This window comes from Bombina bombina, chromosome 5, assembly GCF_027579735.1.
Source record: "Bombina bombina isolate aBomBom1 chromosome 5, aBomBom1.pri, whole genome shotgun sequence".
NCBI lineage: Eukaryota > Metazoa > Chordata > Amphibia > Anura > Bombinatoridae > Bombina > Bombina bombina.
This window is the reverse complement of record NC_069503.1, coordinates 768,207,269-768,232,859: the sequence shown is the minus strand read 5'-3', so window position 1 is coordinate 768,232,859 and position 25,591 is coordinate 768,207,269. Positions and strand designations below refer to the sequence as shown.

Genomic DNA, 25,591 nt, shown 5'->3' with positions numbered 1-25,591 from the left:
AGCCGAGAAAGGAGGAACCATAGGGTGCAGTGGTTACTGTAGTTTAAATTTAAAAATTACCTGCCTTAAAATGACAGGGCGGGCCGTGGACTGGATACACCACAAGAGAAATAAATTTATCAGGTAAGCATAAATTGTGTTTTCTCTTGTAAGGTGTATCCAGTCCACGGATCATCCATTAGTTGTGGAATACCAATACCAAAGCTAAAGTACACAGATGAAGGGAGGGACAAGGCAGGAACTTAAATGGAAGGAACCACTGCCCGTAAAATCTGTCTCCCAAATATAGCCTCCGAAGAAGCAAAGTATCAAATTTGTAAAAGTTTGAAAAAATATGAAGCGAAGACCAAGTTGTCACCTTGCAAATCTGATCAAAAGAAGCCTAATTTTTAAAAGTGGAAGCCACAGCTCTAGTGGAATGAACTGTAATCCTTTCAGGAGGGTGCTGTCCAGCAGTCTCATAGGCTAAGCGGATTAAGCTTCTTAGTCAAAAAGAAAAAGAGGTTGCCGAAGCCTTTTGACCTCTCCTCTGTCCAGAGTAGACAACAAACAAAGCAGATGTTTGACGAAAATCTTTAGTAGCTTGTAAGTAAAACTTTAAAGCACGGACCACGTACAGATTGTGTAACACAAGGATGGAATAACAATCTCTTGATTGATATTCTTGTTAGATACTACCTTAGGTAAGAACCCAGGTTTGGTATGCAGGACTACCTTATACGTATGAAAAATCAGATAAGGAGAATCACATTTTAAGGCAGATAGCTCAGAGACTCTACGAGCCGAGGAAATAGCTACCAAAAAAAGAACTTTCCAAGATAAAAGCTTGATATCTATGGAATGAAGAGGTTCAAACGGAACTCCTTGAAGAACCTTAAGAACCAAGTTTAAGCTCCATGGTGGAGCAACAGGTTTAAACACAGGCTTGATTCTAACTAAAGCCTGACAAAATGCCTGAACGTCTGGAACATCTGCCAGACGCTTAACTAGCTGACAATCCTTTTTCCAAACCTTCTTGGAGAAAAGATAATATCCTAGCAATCCTGACCTTACTCCATGAGTAACCCTTGGATTCACACCAATAAAGATATCTATGCCATACCTTATGGTAAATTTTCCTGGTGAAAGGCTTTCGTGCCTGTCTTAAGGTATCAATAACTGACTCGGAGAAGCCACGCTTTGATAAAATCAAGCGTTCAATCTCCAGGCAGTCAGCCTCAGAGAAATTAGATTTGGATGGTTGAAAGGACCCTGAAGTAGAAGGTCCTGTTTCAGAGGCAGAGACCATGGTGGAAAGGATGACATGTCCACTAGATCTGCATACCAGGTCCTGCGTGGCCACGCAGGTGCTATCAGAATCACCGATGCTCTCTCCTGCTTGATCTTGGCAATCAGTCGAGAGAGCAGAGGAAACGGTGGAAACACATAAGCCAGGTTGAAAGACCAGGGCGCTGCTAGAGCATCTATCAGTGTCGCCTTGAGATCCCTGGACCTGGATCCGTAACACGGAAGCTTGGCATTCTGGCGAGACGCCATGAGATCCAGTTCTGGTTTGCCCCAACGATGAATCAGTTGTGCAAATACCTCCGGATGGAGTTCCCACTCTTCCGGATGAAAAGTCTGACGACTTAGAAAATCCGCCTCCCAGTGCTGATAGGTGGCAAGAGTGAATCTCTGCCCAGCGAATTATTTTTTAAACTTCTAACATCTCTAGGGAACTTCTCGTTCCCCCTTGATGGTTGATGTAAGCTACAGTCGTGATGTTGTCCGACTGAAATCTGATGTACCTCAGAGTTGCTAACTGAGGCCAAGCCTGAAGAGCCTTGAATATCGCTCTTAGTTCCAGAATATTTAATGGAAGGAGAGACTCCTCCTGAGTCCACGATCCCTGAGCCTTCAGGGAGTTCCAGACTGCACCCCAACCTAGAAGGCTGGCATCTGTCGTAACAATTGTCCAACCTGGCCTGCGAAAGGTCATACCTTTGGACAGATGGACCCGAGATAGCCACCAGAGAAGAGAATCCCTGGTCTCTTGGTCCAGATTCAGTTGAGGGGACAAATCTGTGTAATCCCCGTTCCACTGACTGAGCATGCATAGTTGCAGCGGTCTGAGATGTAAGTGTGCAAACGGCACTATGTCCATTGCCGCTACCATTAAGCCGATTACTTCCATACACTGAACCACCGAAGGGCGCGGAATGGAATGAAGAACCCGGCAGGAATTTAGAAGCTTTGATAACCTGGACTCCGTCAGGTGAATTTTCATTTCTACAGAATCTATCAGAGTCCCTAGAAAGGAAACTCTTGTGAGTGGGGATAGAGAACTCTTTTCCCCGTTCACTTTCCACCCATGCGACCACAGAAATGCCAGTACTACGTCCCAATGAGACTTGGCAATTTGGAAGTTTGACGCCTGTATCAGGAGGTCATCTAAATAAGGGGCTACTGCTATGCCCCGCGGCATTAGGACCGCCATAAGCGACCCTAGAACTTTTGTAAAGATTCTTGGGGCTGTAGCTAATCCCAAGGGAAGAGCTACAACTGGTAATGCCTGTCTTGAAAGGCAAACCTGAGAAACCGATGATGATCTTTGTGTATCGGAATGTGAAAATAAGCATCCTTTAGATCCACTGTAGTCATATATTGACCCTCCTGGATCAGTGGTAGGATGGTACGAATAGTTTCCATCTTGAACGACGGAACTTTGAGGAATTTGTTTAAGATCTTTAGATCCAAAATTGGTCTGAAGGTTCCCTCTTTTTTGGGAACCACAAACAGATTTGAGTAAAAACCCTGTCCCTGTTCCTCCTTTGGAACTGGATGGATCACTCCCATAACTAGGAGGTCTCGTACACAGTGTAAGAAAGCCTCTCTCTTTATCTGGTGTGCAGATAATTGTGAAAGGTGAAATCTCCCTTTTGGGGGGAAGCTTTGAAGTCCAGAAGATATCCCTGGGATATAATTTCCAACACCCAGGGATCCTGAACATCTCTTGCCCACGCCTGGGCAAAGAGTGAAAGTCTGCCCCCTACTAGATCCGTTCCCGGATAGGGGACCGTTCCTTCATGCAGTCTTAGAGGCAGCAGCAGGCTTTTTTACCTGCTTACCTTTTTTCCAGGTCAGGTTTGGTCTCCAGACAGTCTTGGATTGAGCAAAAGTTCCCTCTTGTTTATTATTAGAGGAAGTTGATGCCCCACCTGCCTTGAAGTTTTGAAGGGCACGAAAATTAGACTGTTTGGCCCTAGATTTGGACCTGTCCTGAGGAAGGGCATGACCTTTTCCTCCAGTGATATCAGCAATAATCTCCTTCAACCAGGCCCGAATATGGTCTGCCCCTTGAAGGGAATGTTAAGTAGCTTAGATTTTGAAGTCACGTCAGCTGACCAAGAGCTAAGCCATAGCGCTCTGCGCGCCTGTATAGCAAAAACAGAATTCTTAGCCGTTAGTTTAGTCAAATGAACAATGGCATCAGAATAAAAGAATTGGCTAGCTTAAGTGCTCTAAGTTTGCCAAGTATGTCATCCAATGGAGTCGCTACCTGTAAAGCCTCTTCCAGAGACTCAAACCAGTACGCCGCAGCAGCAGTGACAGGGGCAATGCATGCAAGGGGCTGTAGGATAAAACCTTGTTGAATAAATATTTTCTTAAGATAACCTACATTTTTATCCTCGACAGGGATAGTAGTACGCTTTACTAGAGTAGAAACTGCTCCCTCCACCTTAGGGACTGTCTGCCATAAGTCCCGTGTGGTGGCGTCTATTGGAAACATTTTTCTAAAAATAGGAGGGGAAGAGAATGGCACACCTGGTCTATCCCATTCCTTATTAATAATTTCTGTAAACCTTTTAGGTATTTGGAAAAACATCAGTACACACCGGCACTGCAAAGTATTTATCCAGTCTACACAATTTCTCTGGCACTGCAATTGTATCACAGTCATTCAGAGCAGCTAAAACCTCCCTAAGCAACACGCGGAGGTGTTCAAGCTTAAATTTAAATGTAGAAATATTAGAATCAGGTATCTTTCCTGAGTCATTAACATCACCCACTGACTGAAGCTCTCTTTCCTCAGCTTCTGCATATTGTGAGGCAGTATCAGACATGGTTCAGCGTCAGTATGCTCTGCATTTTGTCTCACCCCAGAGCTATCTCGCTTACCTCTAAGTTCAGGTAGTCTGGCTAATACCGCTGACAGTGTATTATCCATGACTGCCGCCATGTCTTGTAAAGTAAACGCTATGGGCGCCCTAGATGTACTTGGCGTCATTTGAGCGTGAGTCCCTTAAGCGGAAGTCAAAGGGTCTGACACGTGGAGAAAGTTAGACGGCATAACTTCCCCCTCGTCAGATTCCTCTGGTGATAATTTTTTTAAAGACAGAAAATGATCTTTATTTCATAAAATGAAATCAGTACATTTGGTACACATTCTAAGGGGGGTTCCACCATGGCTTTTAAACATAATAAACAAGGAGTTTCTTCTATGTCAGACATGTTTATACAGAATAGCAATGAGACTAGCAAGCTTGAAAAACACTTTAAATCAAGTTAACAAGCAAATATAAAAAACGGTACTGTGCCTTTAAGAGAAACAAATTTTGTCAGAATTTGAAAAACAGTGAAAAAAATGCAGTAAATCAAACGAAATTTTTACAGTGTGTAAAATAGGCTAACAGAGCATTGCACCCACTTGCAAATGGACGTTTTTTAACAGTCACAACCAACTGCCACAGCAAGCTGTGGCCCTACCTTCCCTAATAAACGACTTTGGAAAGCCTTTGGGCCCTTTAGAGATGTCCTATAGCATTCAGAGGGCCTTTGAGGGAAGCTGGATGTCACAGTTTGTAATTTTAACTGCACCAACTGTAACTTTTATACAACAACAGTGGAAATTGTCTCTAGTCAAAATTTAAGCCAGCCATGTGGAAAAAACTAGGCCCCAATAAAGTTTTATCACCAAAGCATATATAAAAACGATTAAACATGCCAGCAAACGTTTTATATTGCAATATAATAAGGGTATTACCCCTGGGAGTAAGCATGATACCAGTCGTTATTAAATCACTGTATTCAGGCTTAACTTACATTAATCCGGTATCAGCAGCATTTTCTAGTGTTTTCCATCTCTAGAAAAAATTATAACTGCACATACCTGATAGCAGAATAAACTGCACGCCATTCTCTCGCTGAAGTTACCTCATCTGTGTAATCCCCTCAGACATATGTGAGAACAGCAATGGATCTTAGTTACAACCTGCTAAGATCATAGAAACCTCAGGCAGATTCTTCTTCTATTTACTGCCTGAGATAAAATAGCACAACTCCGGTACTATTTAAAAATAACAAACTTTTGATTGAAGAAAATAAACTAGCTATATTTAACCACTCTCTCCTACAACGTCCTAGCTTGTTGAGGGTTGCAAGAGAATGACTGGCTATGACAGTTAGGGGAGGAGCTATATTATAGCTCTGCTGTGGGTGTCCTCTTGCAACTTCCTGTTGGGAATGAGAATATCCCACAAGTAATGGATGATCCGTGGACTGGATACACCTTACAAGAGAAAGTTAGTTTTATTTTCCTTCCCATTGCATCATGTGACAGCCATCAGTCAATCACAAAATGCATATATGTATATTCTGTGAATCTTACACATGCTGAGTAGGAGCTGGTGTCTCAGAAAGTGTGCATATAAAAAGATTGTGCACATTTAGATAATGTGTGCTAATTGAAAAATGTGTTTAAAATTGTGTGCTCTACCTGAATTATGAAAGTTTAATTTGACTTGAGTGGTCCTTTAATAGTTTAACATGAAAGTCAAAATTCAACTTATTATTAGTATAGAGCGTGTAATTTTAAGTCATTTTTACATTCACTTCTATTATTATATTTACTTTTGCTATCCTTTGTTGAAAATCCCATGCATATCCTCAGCAGCAGCTATGCACTTCTGGGAGATAGCTGGTGATATATATATGCGCTCATCTCATGGATTCATCACGTGTTCCAGTGCTGCATTACGTCCCAGGGGATTAAACACAGTTATATGCAACCCATTGTGCAATGATAAAATGGTCTAACACAATTTTTTGTTTTGCAATTTATATCCCTATCTCATCATCATCAGAGGAAACTCCAGGGCCGCCCCTGCTCTACAATATATATATATATATATATTTCTATGATCAGTGACTAGATGGGAATAGCACAATTATCTATACATGCAGAGAATTATATTGACACCAAATTAATAAATTATCTATTTATATATCAGAAGGGTTTTAGTTACACATTGCTAAAACATAATATGCTTGAAAAGTTTAAATGGAAATTATATGGGATTTAATCATTCACCATTGTATTCTCTGAAAATTAAAAAAAAATGCTATACATTACAAAATATGTTTAGCATTAAAATATGTATATATGTTTTTATAATGCTCAAGGTTAAATCTCATTAGTTTGTTTCTTACTAACACAGACATTTTTATATGTATGCACATGTAGAAATAGCTAGTGTACTAATTAGGTTGTGTTTATTAAGCATTTATTGTATCTTCATAAAACAGGTCTTCCATATTAACATATTGGTAATTTTACTACTGTTCTTTGCAAGTCATTCATTTTCTCCTTATACAACACTGTTTTCATAGTGAATTGACAGTAACTGAGGATTAATCCACTGGGTATTTAATAATTTAATATGGAGCAGGTAGTTGTTTCTTGACTCTCTTCTAATCTGTGATTTTAGAAAAGTACATTTATGCCCTACAAAAATGCCTAATTTATTTGAAATAACATGTTTACACTCTAATTGTATTACATTATCTTTTATCATGCAGACAACACAAATCATCTAGATAGAGATCTTACAAGAAAGAAAAAAAAAAACTATAAATTTGAAACTGGAGTGCTTAAGGACAATATATTCCTGTAAACACATTTTCTCTAAATACAGTCTGGATTTCTAACCCAATGCTATCATGCAACAAAACAATAACGCTCTTAAGTTGTTATGATAAATTACTTCGGTTTTATGTGCTGTAATATGCCCCAAACTTTTTAATGTTACAGTTAAAGAGAAATCAACCTGTAATAAATGCTACCATACATGTGAAGCACTAAATGTGTTAAATATTGTTTGCATAGAAATATATAACCTTTGCATATCATACCTATGGTTATAGCAGAATCTGCTGTCGCTCTACAAATAAATTATACATATATATATATATATATACACACACACACACATTGAGATATATATATATATATATATATATATATATATATATATATATATATATATATATATATATCAATGTAAATATTTGCATAGGAAATTAGCACATCTAGGCAAGATTCCCTGCTCGCTTTTTCTCAAAAATACCTCATATACATTGTAACCAATGCACAAGAGAATTCTGGGTAAGATATGCAAATTAGAAATCACTCATTAGACAGCCTGTTTCGTTCTTTTTGGAACTCATCAGTAGGAGATAGATTTCTGGTTGCTGCATTGGTAAAGCTATTTTCAAGGTTAAACCAAAATTCATTAAAATTATGGGGGCATATCTTACCCAGAATTCTCTTGTGCATTGGTAACATTGTATATGAGGTATTTCTGGGAAAAAGCGAGCGGGGAATCTTGCCTAGATGTGCTAATTTCCTATGCAAATATTTACATTGATTTAATTTTAAGACATGGAGGATTTTAATTTCAGTTTTTTTATCTCCCCCCATAATTTTAACGAATTTTGGTTTAAAGGGACATGAAACCCACATTTTTTCTTTCATGATTTAGAAAGAGCATGCAGTTTTAAACATCTTTCAAATTTACTTCTATTATCTAATTTGTTTTATTCTCTTGATATTCTTTGCTGAAAAGCATATCTAGATATGCTCAGTAGCTGCTGATTGGTTGCTGCACATAGAAGCCTCATGTGATTGGCTCACCCATGTGCATTGCTTTTTCTTCAACTAAGGATATCTAAAAAATGAAGCAAAATAAATAATAGAAGTAAATTGTAATGTTTTTTAAATTTGTATGTTCTGTCTGAATCATGAAAGAAAGATTTTGGGTTTAGTGGCCCTTTAACCTTGAAAATAGCTTTACCAATGCAGCAACCAGAAATCTATCTCCTACTGATGAGTTCCAAAAAGAACGAAACAGGCTGTCTAGTGAGTGATTTCTAGTTTGCTGCAATAATCCTGTTGAAAGGATAGCTGTGTTAAAATAGTATTTTGAAGCAAAAAACTGAGAATTTGCATATCTTACCCATAATTCTCTTGTGCATTGGTAGCATGGTATATGAGGTATTTCTGGGAAAAAGCAAGCAGGGAATCTTGCCTAGATGTGCTAATTTCCTATGCAAATATTTACATTGATTTAATTTTGAGACATGGATGATTTTAATTTCAGTTTTTTATCTCCCCCCATAATTTTAATGAATTTTGAGATTATATATATATATATATATATATATATATATATATACACATATACACACATATACACACACATATACATACACACCAAAATAACAAATAACATTGCATTGTCCAATTACAATTTTTTAGACTAACTATACATTTATAAGTAGACAAGCTTTCGAAGAATTCCTTCCTGTCTCCAGTCTGAAGCAATACTGACCAATTCAGTGAAATTTACAGATTATATCTTGAAACACAGGCTAAAAGAACAGATAGGGGTCAATTTTTTTTATGTATACAGGGGGGAAATAAAGTCAAAAAGGAAGAAATGAAGAAAGAAAAAAAAGGGGGAATAAAAATAATGGCAAAAGTGTGGACATAGGCTTACCTGTGTACCTAAGTGTAAAGAGTGTGGACTATACAATGTAATTGCCTATATAAAAGTGCATTACAAAAAATGCTGTTTTAAGAACCCAGAGTCCATATTTAGTCCAGAATTTAACAAGATGACGTGCATTACCATTTTAATTTCAAATGTTTTTCTTTTTATGGTGTTTTGAAGTTGCAACTGAGACTCTTGATTTTGAGGTTTTGGATGGAGTGGTCAGGCTGGGTGAAATGGTGACCAACAGAGGGTACAGTATTTTGTTTCACAGTGATTTTTGATTGAGTGTCTGTGTAAGTTCACCTGAAGGTGCAGTTTTTGGCTTGTTTCTCCAATATAACAACCCACTTCACATGCAGTGCTATGTATCATGTATACCACATTTGATATACATGAATATGCCCACTTAATGTTATAGGATTTATTCTGCTGTTTTGAGATTATATATATATATATATATATATATATATATATATATATATATATAATCACACATTTACATAGGGTTCTTTCACATGCATCTTTGAAAATTAGACTAAAGCAGTATTTGCATCTCAATTATGAAAAATATTGCAACTATTTTCTTAGATGAGACTATTATAACTGTAGTAATACTATAAACGAATTCCCAAGATATAACCTTAGCTCTTGGCTGTCAGAGAGCACTCTAATGTATTATACAGTAAACTGATGCAGATATCTTTACCAAGGGGTTAATGGTTTATTTCCAAGCTCACAATGATGCACGTGACATTTTATGAATAAAATGTACTGGTTGTCACTGCTGGCAATCTTTATGTTCTGCATTTCACAAAGATTTATATTATATTACTTTAACACAATATCTTTGCAGGAAAATGTTCTTTATTTAAAATATCCAAATGAACAGTAGAGCTATATTGCAATTTAAAACACAAATACAAGTTTAAATATCAGTATACACTAATTTAAAACACAAATACAAGTTTAAATATCAGTATACACTAATTTAAAACACAAATACAAGTTTAAATATCAGTATACACTAATTTAAAACACAAATACAAGTTTAAATATCAGTATACACTAATTTAAAACACAAATACAAGTTTAAATATCAATATACACTAATTTAAAACACAAATACAAGTTTAAATATCAGTATATACTAATTTAAAACACAAATACAAGTTTAAATATCAGTATACACTATTACACTGCTGCTGCAGGGCTACATGGGTGACTATAACTCTGCTGTTTGTAGTGTGTGTTTTTTAGAAAGGAAATAATTCAAGATTTTCTTGTTTGTATTTTACTTCCTGAACTCCTCCTCTATAAAACAAAATCCTAGCACTTTATCTTATTTCATTGAGAGCCAGAAAAACCTTGACGTTTAAAACTGACCTTTCTGTTTATACTGATCTATCTATCTTTCAATAAAACATAGCCTAGCCCACATATTTTATAATACAACAAACGTTTTTTGTTGCATCTAACATATGGAACATTAGAATTTTATTTTTTTTCTGAAACAGATGTTCCAATACCAAGGGAAAAAATGTTTTTATATTTGTGGGGTATGTTAATGGCCATTAATAAAGCAGCAAATGTTTTGCTTAGAAGCCAGTGCACAATATGCACCTAAAAGGGCCAGAATTGTCTAACAATTGGATGTTCTAATTTATTATTATTGATATTATTATATTATTATTATATTATTGATTATTGACCCTACAGTACTGAGTGCTTAGCCCCTGCAAAATAATGAGCTACTGGGAGCTAACTGATTGGTGGCTACTTAGACATGCCTTTTGTCATTGGCTTACCCAGATGCCCTCAGCTAGCTCCCAGTAGTCAATTGCTGCTCTGCAAAGTCCTTAAATTATATGTTTAACTCCTTTGCATTTTCTTTTTGTCATTTTAATTTTTTTGTGTAAATTTTATTTTTAAGATGTTTAAAGTGTTATTTTATATGCATGATATATATTTTTAGACTTTACTTTTACTATAAATGGACATGGGAAGCCAATAAAAAAGCCATTGTACATATTCAAGAGTAAAAATACACAGTAACAGAGCAGAATTTGATTTTAGATGAGCCCCAATTACAAACTTTCCAAAAATGTGAAGAAGAAAAAACTACTACATTATTATTACTTAGATCCAATAAACATGTATTTTATTTTTTATTAAGTATATGTGTATTTCATTTTTTTTTTTTTTTTACAACTTGCCCACTTACTATCAAGCTGGTGTGTCCTGAACCAGAAGCAACGCGCTTTCACAACACAATAGTAGGAGGAATATATATCTTCTATAATCATCCCCTGTAGCCCCTCAATGGCTTGAAGCACTGCAACACAAGTATGTATGGGTTAAATTAGAACCATTCAAAATAAGCTGTGGATTTATTATGCAGAGATGGAAACTTAACCATAGATATCACCTTACATTGCCATTTAAGGTATATGCATACTGAATATATTTAAGGCATCAGGACATCTCAGTGTTATAAACAGAATAGATTTGGAGACATAAAAGGACCAACATATCTTTAAACATACTGCAGTTGTTCATTTACTTTGGGAAATACTGGGAGATTGAAAAGAATAAGCTCTCTGAGTTGCAAATATGTAAATTCCCTTTTTTATTCTGCTTGTTTTTGGTTAAAAAAATAAACATCTATATATTTTATAATTGATTGGTCTCTAAATAATTATTGCTCTTAAGTATGGAAAGCCCTGGAGGAGAAAATACAGCTGTCATGCATCAATAAATATTCCATGCTAAAGAACTGCAGGGAAGAAAATCCAGCAATGGCTTGAATGTGTGGCATTTAAGTAATTGTACCTGTTCCTAGATATTTATTGTGGTAGGCTGGGTAATAAATAAAAATAAATATGAATTCATTGAAGGATTTCAACAGCTTACATTGGTAAATGAAGAAATGTGATCAATGAACATAAGTGAACAAAAATAGTAACACAATTATGCATTTATCTATGTTTATGTGTGAGACATATTCATAAAATCGGTGAGGTTAGCACACCGGAATAAACTGGTTTACCTCAAATTATTCACGTCTCTGGATTCAAAATGATTTAATTATCAGAATTGGTTTGCTAGCAAGACCTAGTCAAGGTCACACAAAAGGAATTACATCTGCCTGTTCATCTCAGTTCTACTAAGAAAGCTGTCCCCTTCATTATCCAATTTAATTATAGTGATACATTAGATAGATATAGATAGATAGATAGATAAACACATTTCAACAGATACATTGGCACATATGTATGCCAATATAAATATCCCAGGGTGCATTTTCTAAAGCAATTCATGTATGGGATGACAAAGAATATTAAATACAACAATTAATTACTCCCTTTATGATGTACAGTTGTACACAAATGTATGGGCACCCTTGACCATACATTTTTATAACCTTCCCGTTTGTAAGTCTGTTTAATACTTAGTCAGATGTTAAAAATGAGTCCATGCTTGCTGAGTGTTAGAATAAGAGAATTGGAACTGTCACTACTAGGCTTTGATCAAGGCCTAACAAGACAGTTTTGACAATTAATGAGACCTTACAAAGATATCACCAGTGGATTTTCAAGAAGGCTGCCCACATTTTTGCAGATACCACATTTACAATTTAATTTCTTATTATTTTTTATTATTTCAGTTAAGTTCAGAAAATAAATTGTAACTGAGTATTAAAATGTGCAGTGATATGTCAAAATAAAGTTTGTTCACTGCAAAAGTTGTGTCAAATTATTTTTTACTTAGAAAATCAATACAATATGTTATTAGTTCAGGGGTGCCCATAGTTTTGAACACAACTGTAAGCTCACATGTCTACCTGTTCTGTATGTATCTTTTTATAAGGTGACCCATATCAGATGGAAACCTATAGACAAAGCCCACTACACAATATTTTTGAAGCTGCCATTTTGTACAATTTACCAAGTCTGTAGAATATATTGATGGAATAAAAAGAAATAATAATCTGTCAAAAAAATGTATATCAGTTTTCTTATTTGATTAAAACAAGAAGACAAGAAATAGGGTAGTCAAGCTATATTTGCATGCTTATGTCCTTGTTCTTATGTTACAATGTGACTAATTACAAGGCAAAAAAAAAATCACCTACATCAGCTAATATTGTATTCCATCTGCAGGAGGATGTTACATGTCTGTGCACTCGAATCTAATCCTTTTGGTAAATATGTTAATGAACTATGAGAACAACAAATATCTTGTCTGAATGATTGTTACATTTTACCTGAACTGAAGAAAAATGCTTAAATTTGTCATGTCAATACATTAGGCCTGAGCCTAGAAATAGTTTATTTGTAGTAAAGGGATACAAAACACTTTTTTTTTTCTTTCTTTCATGATTCAGATAGAGCAACAACTTTCAAATTTACTTCTATTATGAAATGTGTTTGATTTCCTTGGTATTCCTTTGTTGAAGGAGCAGCAATGCACTACTATGATATAGATGAACAGATCAGATGAGCCAATGACAAGAGGCATATATGTGCAGCCACCAATCAGAAGCTAGTTCCCACTAGTGCATTGCTGTTCCTGGATCTACCTAGGTATGCTTTTCAATAAAAGATACCACGAGAACAAAGAAAATTAGATCATAGAAATAAAAAGCAAAGTTGTTTACAATTGCATGCACTATCTAAATCATGAAAACTTTATGAAAACTTTACTGACCCTATAAGCTATCTAAAACACAAAGGGACGGTAAAGTCAAAATTAAACTTGAATGGATTGGAAAGAGCATAGCATTTTAAAAAAACTTTCCAATTTATTTATGTTAGCAATTTTGCTTAGCTCTCTTGGTATCCTTTGTCACAGATTAATTCTAGGTGAGCTCAGGAGCGTGCACATGTCTTTAGCTATCTGGCAGCAGTGTTTGCAACAATGTTTATGGAAATGTTATATATAGTTGCAAACACTGCTGCTATAGAATGCTGAATATACGTGCACACTCAAGCTCCTATCAGCCTACTTAGATATCATTCAAAGGATACCAAAAGATCAACGCAAATTAGATAACAGAAGTAAATTGGAAAGTTGTTTTAAACTGCATGCTGTATCTGATCAAATGCATGGACAGCACCAGACTGGGAACAAAAATAGGCCTGGGCATTTAAAGGCGGAGCAGCCCACATCAGTTAGACTTCTGTCAGCTAGGTAGCCATAATAGACCAGAACTCTCATTCTGCAGCACATCTGCTTAACAGCAAGACAGAAAATGCACTTTCTGCTTTACAAAATAGGCAGACTGTAACAGCTTTCCTATTGCTACCCATATAAAGAAAGGGTGGGGCCTCTATATAGCAGCAAGGCCCTCAAAAAAGTCCGGCCCACCAGCATTTGCCTTGTATGCCCTATGGCCAGTCCGGGCCTGTGCGTGGAAACAAGTTTGTTTTATGAGTGTGTTTTCTCATTTGTAATGTAAGCAGTTGAATGCAGAAGAGAAAGTAGGCAAGTACAAAAAAAACTAGGACCAAAGGTATTGGATAAAAAAATTATACAGAACTGTTAGAAATTACACAAAATGTATTTAAATTAAATAAAAATAAAAAAGATTCAGTATGTATTTTGCTGTTTGTTAGCGCTGAATGTTATGGTATACTTAGAAGCATGGTAAAGTAAAAAACAAAGAGTTTTTTTTTAATAATAAAATATACTTTATCCGTTACAGGTAATTCAATAGGCTTGTACATAAATATCATGTAGAGATGATGCACAGACGTTTATACACACTCAGTAGATCCTGAGAAATAGAGCCTCAAAGTTGGGTATTAATCTTTATTTTCATAATCTCAGAAAGTTGATTTTTTAGTTTTTTTATAGCAAATCAGCGTAACTTTAAACAGATATTACAGATATTACATGACAAATTGAATGTTGGAAGTAACTGATGAGAACACACACTGGAGTGCAGTGTTAAATGGGCATTACATTAAAATAGGTCATAAATAAAACATTTGCAATATACATTCATTGTTTATTTTGCTCCTTTTTCTGTAATGTAAGTCAAATATGGAATTTCCAGATCTCAAAATTGTGAAAACCTACTTCAAATGCATAACTTTGTCATATATGTGTTCCTAATTGGCTTAAAGGACCAGTAAATACAATAGATTTGCATAATCAACAAATGCATGATAAAAAGACAACACAAAAGCATTCAGTGTGAACTTCAAAGTTATGTATATTTCCACACATCCTGTACCATGTGACAGCCATCAGCCAATCACACATCCTGAATAGGAGCTGCTAACTCAAAAACTGTAAATATAAAAATAAGTAAATTTAGAAGTTGTTTAAAATTGCATGCTGCATCTGAATCATTAAAGTTTCATTTTGACCCGAGTGTTCCTTTAAAATGATGGTAAACCTTTACTAATCCAATGTCATATATTTAATCTTTGCCATTAAAAAAGTATACGTGTACCTTTCCTGTTTTTAGGCAATCTGTTAAAAAGGTTAAATTAGTGCCTATAGTAATGCTTCTATTGCAATGTTATGCCGGCCCACATGGATTCATTTTTTTTTAAAGACAATTCTAGTGAACATCCAATCAGTGTGTGTCATTTGACAATCTTGAAGTCCAGCCCCTTTAAAGCTCTTAGATATGTATAGAGTGGATTTGACTGTTCTATACATCACAGTCCAGCCAAAAGAGGAAATGAGGATTATAAATATTTTATTATTACATATATATATATATATATACACACACACACTTTTTTTTTTTTTTTTTTTTTTTTAAATTATGTGGTTTTACTTGCAAACTAATATATTTTTCATTGCAACATTCTTATAGTCTGACATTTACCGACAGGATCAGATAATGCTCATAATACTGCAAAACAATCAAATATTTTCTAACAATGCCTAGCTTTGTCTAATAGATTAACAAACCAGGATTGTCTCCTTCAGTGGACTTTTCCTATTATTAAATAATTGTGGAAAACAAGGTCCGTTTCTTCCCCTTACTAAAATAATTGGTTTTATGCTGAAAACTAAAATAAATAAATAGATAAATAACTTATCTTTGTAGTCATCTTAACACTTGTGTTTTTCTGGCTGTAGCTGTTTTGGAATGTGTAGGGTTTGTACACTTGGCAGAAAACTCAAACGTACAGTATACACCCAATTTTCATCCAACTGCATGTGATAGGCACTACTATAAAGAAGAATATGCCTAGATACTGATCTACAAATCAAGTATAAAAAACTTTTAAAAACGTACTTAGAAGCTCCCAGTTTAGCACTGCTGATAATATACACACGTATGTGCACTGGCACTCTAACAGGCCTGCCCAGTATTACTTATTTCTGTGGAGAGAGGCACGCCTGTTACAGCTTGCAGGTCGTTGCCCACCAGGAGAGCTGTCAAGACCCGGGACTGGGCTGTGGGTCGGCTGTTGAGAAACCAGGTTCTACACAATATTTTAGTATTATTTATTTGTAAATCATTAATACATTATGCAGCATTATATTATTAAATGGACAGTGTACTGTAAGCTTTTTTGCCCTTTAATTTGTGTATTAAATGATTTACAAATATATTATTTACCTTTATTTTGATATTTGAAATAGCGATTTTTGACCTTTTTATTTTGAAGTGTAAAAAGAACCATCTGCACGTTTTTTGTATATTGTTATATAAATGTATTTGGGACTACCGATGGTAGGCGCACTGGAGATTTAAGACAACACATTGATAATTGATATACTATTAGTTACCAATGAGTATACTATATGGAGATGGGGACAAAATAGCACTGGGGATCTTCTTCAAATTTCTGTAACTGGCCACCATGTTGTTTTGTAGCTGCTGCTCTTCACTAGAAACAGAATTAAAAGGACACTGAACCCATATTTTTTATTTCGTGATTCAGATAGAGCATGCAATTTTAAGCAACTTTTTAATTTACTCCTATTATCAATTTTTGTTCGTTCTCTTGCTATCTTTATTTGAAAAAGAAGGCATCTAAGCTTTTTTATTAGTTCAGACTCTGAACAGCACTTTTTTATTGGTGGATGAATTTATCGACCAATCAGCAAGAACAACCCAGGTTGGTCACCAAAAATGGGCCAGCATCTAAACTTACATTCTTGCATTTCAAATAAAGATACCAAGAGAATGAAGAACATTTGATAATAAGAGTAAATTAGAAAGTTGCTTAAAATGCCATGCTCTATCTGAATCACGAAAGAAAAAAATTGGATTCAGTGTCCCTTTAAGTGTTTATTTACAGTGATCTCCCCGGGTTCTTCTTTATGGGTGCACCACCCGGCTGATTTTACTGACGACCAGGCTAAAATTTAAGCCAATATTACACTAAAATTAGCTAATCAATTTTGTTCAATGTGTATAGCACAAATTATTAGTAAATTATCATTAAATACATTTCTATTAAATTATGCAATTAATTTGTGCTTTGGATAGAATAAAATGTTAAATTATAGCAAAATATTCACTGCCTCCAGCAATCTGGCAAAATTTTCTGTGAAGAACACAAAATAAATATTTATATATATATATATATATATATATATATATATATATATATATATATATATATATATATACACACACACAGATATCCAAAATTCCAGATCTTACCCACAAGTGGAAAACTGCCTGGGTGCAACTTTAAACAACAAATAGCAGCCAAAATGAAGTGCACTCTCAGGTCTTTCACAGCAAAAGTTACTTTATTGATGTAATGTTTTCGGAGGACTTGCCTTGATGCTGATGAAGGAGGCAAGTCCTCCGAAAACGTTACATCAATAAAGTAACTTTTGCTGTGAAAGACCTGAGAGTGCACTTCATTTTGGCTACTATATATATACACACATATATATATATATATATATATATATATATATATATATATATATATATATATATATATATATATATATATAATCTTCAACAAAGCAGGAACCAGTCAGGATTTTTTCAAAAACAGGGGTCAAATTTATTGACGTTTCAGGGAGTAAACCTCCCCTTCCTCATGTTCTGAGGAAAAAAATCCTGACTGGTTCCTGCTTTGTTGAAGATTGTTTATTACACAGAACCTTCAGGTGGTTGGCACATGGAGGGCGGATTCACATACATACACACATAAAACTCAGCATAAAAAGGAGTAGAACTACAGACACAAACGTAACCCCTTACACATAATAATTTTGGGGTAAAGGTCATTGTTCTTGCATACTCTTGTCAGAAATTTTACCTACTCCCACTTACACAAGCTTTAACAACTTGTAAAAAAAATCCTGACAGTTCTGCTTCAAATCCTCACATTAATGAGAGATTCCTCAGTGTTGAATACTTGTGTTTTGAGCTGTGCATTTAAGCAAGGAGTTGTTTGTGTGTGTGTCACATCAGGGGGTGTTTACTAACACCAGGTCCTAAGAAAATGCAAGGCACGTTTGACGTGAACAACTGTAAATAATTTCTGTTATATTGCTGTTAAACTATGCTCACAAGTGCTGACATGATTTTTTTTTTGCATCTTGAGATGATAGATTATATTAAATCACAGGAGATTCATATAATATTTTATTGCTTTTGAGTGTACGGTAAGCAATAAAGAATCAGGTAAACACTGCACAGTCCATTATTAGAATGTTAATTAATTAACTCCATTAAAGAGGCAATAAAAGTAAAAAAAAGATTTGTTATTAAAAAATACCCTGTTGTCTGATATACGCTGTTCATATAGCACACATTAAATTTTCCGCAAAGTAATAATTTTTTTTTTTTAAAAAAACACTAAAACTTGCTGTAGGGGTATCTCTGTGGGCTACCTTCAAAGTGCCTTTTTTTTTTTTTAAACAGTGTGCAGTGTAGCTATTCCAAGAGCTTGCACTACTATGATTCTGCCTGCCTGGTTTCACTAAGCAGCCATCTTGCAGATACTCAATAGGCACTTGCTACTTCAGGTGAGTGTTACTTTCTTGCTTATAGATTTAGGGATCACTAAATAAAGTAGAATTGAAAACTTATAAAATGTACAGATGGCATCTGAAAAGCAAGTTAGAGTTTTCTGTAACCAGTGGCTTGTATGCCAACTCTATTACTACTATCAATAACTACTGGTAATTTTCGCTATTCCATCATATTTTTTTTCTTGCTTTGTAATATATACACTCATTTGATTTATGTATTCAAATATTGTATGTTTTATACTTTAATAAAGAAAAGAGTATAACAAAAAAAGAATGGAATAATTGATAAATACACAATAAAATAACAATGCAATAGCATTTTGAATTTGAAATGAGCAGTAGAATATTTTCTGGAAACTTTTAAACTTGGTCCAATTTTCCCTCTCCCTGTATCATGTGACAGCCATCAGCCAATTGTGAAATGCATTTACAAATATACTGTGCACTTTTGCACATTCTCAGTAGCACCCGGAGCCTCAAAAAAGTGCATATAAAAAGAATGTGCCCACTTAATAATATACTGGATATTTATCTGAATTATGAAACATTTTTTGCTTTAGTGGCCCTTTAAGTTGGAGGAAAAGGATAAGGAAGGGTGGCAACGCTCTCTAAAAACTCCTCAAGAATGTGCAGATTAGGGGGCGGGCAGCTAACAGATATCTGAAATAAAACTAAACAATAAAATGTATGTGTTTAAATTAATATTAGACTTTTTTTAATTACATAGTTGCCAACAGTCCCTGATGTCCATGGATAGTCCCTGGATTATTTTTGTCCCTAAAAATGTCCCCTCCAGGAGATTTGGAGGGCTGAGCTGGGGTATGTGTGACACAAGTTAATGGGGAGGAGCTGCTGGTGAGCCTGTGCGTGCAGCAAGTACTCTGCTTGATCACTCACAGCAGGCCTATAGCAGGAACTCCTTTCTGCACCTTCTCTGAGTGATCAATGTTAAACTGCCACAAATCAGAAGAAAAAAACACTTACAAACAGCTCCTCCACACTAGGTAAGGAGCTGAGCTGATTTGTTGTAAAAGAGGGGGCATTACTTGGCTACTACTGTAGATAATTATACGATTACGATCAAATGGGTGTGTTTTGATCACAGAACTGAGTGGGAGGAGCAGTTGAACAGTAGTCTGTCAATAACCTGCTAGATTGCTCTGCTGCAAAGGGCTCGATTTACCAAGCTGTTCGGCCACAAGAGAACCTGCAGTCAGTATTTAACCTCTTCTCCACCTCTTAGGTGAAAAATGTAAATCTCCCAGGTCTCATTCAACCGGGGAGATTTACAGTTCCTGCCCGTACGTGATTGGTTGTGTGCGGGCAGGGCGTGGTGTTTTTGCGCTCACGTGCAATGCTTAATTCCAGTAGCGGATTGCTGCCCGCCAGAGGCGAGCTGGGGCAGACAGGGGCGAATATGTCCCTGTCCACCCTGGCTTGATAAATTGAGCCCATGGTGTCCCTGGAAAAAAAATGTAAATGTTGGAAACTTTGTAATTATAGTAATCTTTGTCCCTTGTATTAGTGATGTTTGAAATTAACTCACAACTGTTGGAAGAAAAACTGTTGTAAAAAAAAAATGCAACAGAACAAAAGATTTTTTTTTTTTAATGGTATCTTTCTTATGTAAAAAACAAAAACAAACAATGAACAGGAGCAGTACTGGAGGGTTACAGTGACATGAAAACAGATACAGGTCCGGTGTCTTGTCGAAATCTGCGACCCAACGGAATTTGTGACCGTTACGTCACCACATTCCTGACCGCACACGTGACAGGTTGACCACCAATCACCTGCTACAGACACCTCCTTCCAGATTTCAACACTACACCGTGAGGGGTCGCAGAATCAGACGGAACAGCTGAGTCTGTCTGATTTTGCAGTCTTCACTGAAGCGCCGCTGCTCCACAGCTTACCATGCCGTCATACATTTATTAGCAGTCCGAAACGGATACTACTAATATTGAAAATGCCTATGAAAGTTAAAAATACGTTGAAACTTTGACAAGCGGCTGCTCTATTTTATTCTTTCAACATTATATCATGCTGCTGTTTATATTTCTTAAAACTTACCTTTTATCTGTATGTTTTCCACGGATGAATTCAGTTAAAATAAAATGCTAACATCTTGCATCATTTATGAAAACATACAGATAACAGGCACATTTTAAAAAATATAAACAGCAGCATGATAGTAAGAATATAATGGAGAAAGAATGAAATGGAGCAGCCGCTTGTCAAAGTTTCAACGTATTTTTAACTTTCTTAGGCATTTCCATATTAGTAGTATCCATCTCGGACTGCTAATAAATGTATGAAGGTATGGTAAGGTTTGGAGAAGCGGTGCTTCAGTGAAGGCTGCAAAATCAGACAGGCTCAGCTGTACCATCTGATTCTGCGACCCCTCACGGTGTAGTGTCGAAATCTGGAAGGAGATGTCTGTAGCAGGTGATTGGTGGTCAACCAGTAACGTGTGTGGTCAGGAATGTGGTGACGTAATGGTCACAAATTCCGTCGGGTCGCACATTTCGACACTACACCGGCTGGTCTGTTGAAGAAAAAATGTCACTATATGGTTTTTAAATGATGAATGCACTGATACCGTCGACCCAATATCTGAACTACTCTTGTTTAAGTCAATAAATAACATTTATAAATAAAATAAGTAAATAAAAAAGGCACAATTATATATATTTTTTATAATAAAAAAATATACATCTAAACAAATACAATTATCATTGAGTTGTTTCAGCTTCTTTATTCATAAAAGGAAATCCTCAGGAGGAAAAACATATTTGCTGTACATAAAAAGGAGAATTGTTACTTCAGAGATCTGTTTCCTATGAAGGAAAAGGAACCAACTGAGAAGAAAAACAAAACAAACAAAAAACAACACACCAGTGTCAATATTCAAAGCCGACAAAATAAAATCTGCATTATATTAATATTTCATTTTAAATGTAAAATATTCACTGCTATCTCCAAATCAGACTTTGCTACATTTAATCTAATTTTCATAACATTTCTTCTGTCAAGAAATTAACCATTTATTTTAACTGCTTTACACTGAAATAATGATCAGTGTGACTGTCACATCAATTTTTTTGGGATCAATCCAAGCAGGAATCTATAAAATGTGATTTACTGCCTTGTCAGATGTGCTTTATTTTGCATTACTCATAAAAATGTTCATGTTTCTTCACTTGGTCATTTGATAATTCAATATATATCTTAATTGACAATAGTCCAAAGATAAAACACTCAATTATTACAACATCTGACTGTGTGTATACTATATAAACTTGTGCTCTGATTGTAATGAAACGTGTTAGAATTGTATAAAGACAACAAAGGGTTATGAAATACATGAAAACAAAAAGCGATTTCTGTAGATCCGATGTGTGGAACAAGACTCAAACGTGTAGTTAAAGGGACAGTCTACTTGAAAAATTGTATTGTTTAAAAAGAGAGATAATGCCTTTATTACCCATTCTTCAGCTTTGCATAACCAACACTGTTATATTAGTACACGTTTTACCTCTGTGATTACCTTGTATCTAAGTCTCTGCAGACTGCCCCTTATCTCAGTTCTTTTGACAGACTTGCATTTTAGCCAAATCACTGCTGACCCATAAATAACTCCACAGGAGTGAGCACAATGTTATCTATATTGCACACAGGATCTACCGCTGTCTAACTGTAAAAAAAAAAACCTGTCAAAATGAACTGAGATAAAAGGAAGCCTTCAAGTGCTTAGAAATCAGCATATGAGCATACCTAGGTTTAGCCTTGAACAAAGAATACTAAGAGGACAAAGAAAAATTTGATGATAAAAGTAAATTTAAAAAGTTGTTTAAAATTCCATGCCCTATATGAATCATGAAAGTTTAATTTTGACTAGACTGTCCCTTTAATAATACACTCAGGCCAGTTGCAGGCATAAACAGCAGTCTCCCAATACTGGATATACCCTACAAGGAAATACATCCGCACTTGATTACTGATATAAAAGCAAAATAAAATATCCCAAAATAGATTAAAAACGATCATTTTTGGAATAAAGGTTTATTTTTTGGTTTATATCAGTATTTGAGTACGGCAGTATTTGTTAGGAATGCATGCTTTAGACAAAATAATTATAAATCAAGCAAACTGCAAAACTATTTTAAAGACAAAATTATTACTTCAAACCACTATAATATATATATAATATATCTTTGTACTCTGCCCCTCAATATTAGTAGTTTCATTTCATTTATATTTTAAAAATGTTACATCATTTTGCCTTTTATTTTTTTGGACAACCAATCACAGGCCATTCCCTATGGGAACACTCTCTCAAAGTTCCATTTCATCAAAGGGGATCCCGAGTACCGAGTATCCTTTTAATAATGTATTCACCAATTGGTAAACCCTGGATAACAAACAAGCATTCAGTGTCCACTATTGACACCTTTTAAGTTTATTGTATAAATTGCTAGAAACACAAATCATTTCCAATACTTAATGAGGCACAGTGAATAAGCATCACTGCTAATCCTGAGGCTTATACTTCCTGTTGTATGATGTAAGTCTTTCAAAATGTAGGAGTGGCAATTATATGAAAAGTAACATGTTTATTAGAAGCACACAAATAATAATTCTAGCTGAAAACTCTTTGGAAAGCATGACGCACTAACAATTACTGAACAACATGAATATGCTTTAAAATCATTGTAATTAGATATATTTTCCTATTAGTAATAAAAATAAACACATATTAAAGGGATAGGAAACCCACATTTTTTTCTTTCATGATATAATAAAAAAACAACAAAAAAAACACTTTCCAATTTACTTCTAATAGCTAATATGCGTCATACTCTTTGTATCCTTTGTTGAAAGAGCAATAATACACTAGTGGGGGTTAGCTGAAAACCAATGACGACAAGACGCATATATGTGCAGCCACCAATCAGCAGCGTCTGAGCCTACCTAGGTATACTTTTAAACAAGGGATACAAAGAGAACAAAACAAATTAGACAATAGAAATGATTAAAATGTTATTTAAAATTGCATGCTCTATATGGATATATGTCCCTTTAAAGTAAAACTAAACACTTAAAAACTACTAGACACGATGATGTATTCAAAATTAACATTAGCCTGAGAAAAATATGGACAAGTATTATTTTTTTTTCTACGTTTATTAGCTGCTTAAAAATTGAAGACATAGGGGCTGAATTATCAAGCTCCGAATGGAGCTGCTTCATAACTGGACCACTGCCTCTGAGGCTGCGGTCTGCAATCCACCCGATCCTGTACGATCTGACTGATTGACACCCCCTGCTAGCGGCCGCGAATCTGCAGGGGGCGGCACTGCACAAGCAGTTCTGGTGAACTGCTTGTGCAATGATAAATCCCGACAGCGTATGCTGTCAGCATTCATCGATGTCTGTCGGACATGATCCGCTGAGCGGATCATGTCGGACAGACCGATGATAAATCGGCCCCATAGTGTAAAATTGGTTCCCCTGTAATGTGTTTACAATAACTTGTTTTATCAGCTGCAGGGTTGAAAATGTATGGGAATTTGCCCCTTTGGGTATATTGTTGAATATGAAATAACTATTTCAGCCAATTGAAGCCACAATCTACTCAAATAGGCGGAGCGTCCACCTTTTTGCAAAAATATTTTGTAGATGATCCATTTATATAGCCCATCTTGAGAATGTTTTTGTAACAATTTATACTTTTATTTTTTAATAACATTCTCCCAATCAAGCACCAAAGTATCAGATGTAGACTGAAGTCTACAGATTTCTGCTTTCTCCTGTTTGTGTAATGGGTCCTTTTATATGCAGGGGAGGGTTTGCTTTCTCAGTCACATTTCGGTGGGTGTCCCAGCCTAATCTCATCAACAGTGCTAAACTGGAAGCTTCTACATAAAAAGGTTTTTAAAAGGTTTTATACTGGAATTTTAAATCAGTATCTGTACATATTCTTCTTTATAGTAGTGTCTATTACATGCAGTTACATAAAAATTGATGTATACTGTGCCTTTTAAAATTATTAACTTTCACAACTCACAGATTTTACCTTAAAAAAATCAAATTTGCCTCTATTATCAAATTTAGCTCTGTATTTTGGTAACTTAGCTTCCTTCCACGAGAGCACATGTAAGTATGTGTTTTGAGAACTATAATGGCAGTGTCTGTAATAATGTTATACTTAAAGAGATTGACTTGTATACACGGAAAGGAAAATAATCATGGAAAGGAAATAAGTTTCTAGAAAAGTTATTTAAAGTAAAAGAGAAACAATTGAAAAAGAACATAAGTAAATATTAATTTTATAAAAGTACACTCTTAACCAGTACATTTTATTTTTTTCATTTTCCAAGGCATAGTATTTTTTAAAATATTAAGAGTCATATATCCATAATGCTATCAATACACTTAAAGTGATAGTTAACTTTACATGTTTTAAAATCAAGTCCGGAATCAAAGTGATATTTTAAGGGGCCTTAAACTGATCACTTCTAATGAGGATGCGCTGTAACTTACTTTTTAATCTAGCCGTGCTATTCTAATACCCCGCGCTGGTTGAAGAACAGTTCAAACTGTTTGCTTCCAAAAAAAAAATATGGTTTTGAAGTGGGCGGCCAGAGTGTGGGGTATTAGAATGACACTGCTAGATTTAAAAGTCCCTGTAAAATATCACAGACCTGATTTTAAAACATGTAAAGTTTACTATCACTATAAATATACATTACTACAAGTATATTATGGCACACATATACTGAAAAAAAAATATTTATAGC

At 35.2% G+C, this 25,591-nt stretch overlaps 1 protein-coding gene across 6 annotated transcripts in view; it reads right to left on the bottom strand.

Annotated features, from left to right (window-relative positions):
• ZNF516 (zinc finger protein 516) overlaps positions 1-25,591 on the bottom strand; it is a 206,775-nt gene that overhangs the window by 149,107 nt on the left and 32,077 nt on the right. For 5 of the 6 annotated variants that reach the window (XM_053714851.1, XM_053714850.1, XM_053714855.1 and 2 more), the window contains exon 2: positions 11,035-11,145. The exons of the other annotated variant lie outside the window; for it this stretch is intronic. The gene's annotated coding sequence lies outside the window, so the exon portion shown is untranslated. The remainder of the gene's footprint in view (positions 1-11,034; positions 11,146-25,591) is intronic. 6 annotated transcript variants of the gene reach the window in all.